A 1,183-nucleotide genomic window follows, 5' to 3' on the forward strand; every position below is an offset into this window, starting at 1 on the left:
GCCCCTAGTTTAGTTTAGTTTTGAGAGAGAGAGAGACGGTGTGTGTGTGTGTGTGTGGTGTGTGTGTGTGTGCACGCACACATGTGCGTGTGAGCAGGAGAGGTACAGAGGGAGAGAAAGAATCCCAGGCAGGCTCTCGGCTGTCAATGCAGAACCCAATGCAGGGCCCAGCTCATGAACTGTGAGATCACGACCTGAGCTGAAATCGAAAGTCAGACGCTCAACTAACTGAACCACCCAGGCACCCGTTATCTCCTTTTAAGAGTTAGCAAGAGCAGGGCACCTGGGTGGCTCAGTCGGTTGAGTGTCTGACTTCAGCTCAGGTCACGATCTCATGGTTTGAGAGTTCAAACCCCACGTCGGGCTCTGTGCTGTCACCTCAGAGCCTGGAGCCTGCTTCGGATTCTGTGTCTCCTTCTCTCTCTGCCCCTCCCCTTCTTGTGCTCTGTCTCTCAAAAATGAATAAATGTAAAAGAAAAAAGAATTACCAAGAGCATCTTTTCATGTGTCTGTTGGCCTTGTGGCCCAGAAGACATCTGGATGTCTTCTTTGGAAAGGTGTCTATTCGTGTCTTCTCATTTCTTCACTGGATTATTTGTTTTTCGGGTGTTGAGTTTGGTAAGTTCTTTATACATTCTGGATACTAACCCTTTATCTGATATGTCATTTGAAAATATCTTCTCCCATTCTGTTGGTTGCCTTTTAGTTTTGTTGATTGTTTCCTTTGCAGTGCAGAAGTTTTTATCTTGATAATAAGGTCCCAATAGTTCATTTTTGCATTTATTTCCCTCGCCTTTGGAGACCTGTCAAGCAAGAAATTTCTGTGGCTGAAGTCAAAGAAGTTGTTGCCTGTTTTCTCCTCTAGGATTTTCATGGTTTCCTATCTCATATTTAAGTTTCCCCACTGCTATGTCCCACTCTTGTCAGTCTTGAAGATGCACTATGAGGGGCCCCTGGGTGGCTCAGTTGGTTGAGCATCCGACCCTTAATTTCTGATGTTTCATGAGATTGAGCCCCACATCAGGCTTTGTATTGTCAGGGCAGAGCCTCCTTGGGATTCTCTGGGTCTCTCTGCCCCTCCCCCACTCATGCACTCTCTGTGTCTCTCTCAGAATAAATAAATAAACTTTAAACAAAAAGAAAGAAAGAAAGAAAGAAAGAAAGAAAGAAAGAAAGAAAGAAA

Source organism: Herpailurus yagouaroundi, unplaced genomic scaffold (genome assembly GCF_014898765.1).
Source record: "Herpailurus yagouaroundi ecotype Mexico unplaced genomic scaffold, PumYag 203, whole genome shotgun sequence".
NCBI lineage: Eukaryota > Metazoa > Chordata > Mammalia > Carnivora > Felidae > Herpailurus > Herpailurus yagouaroundi.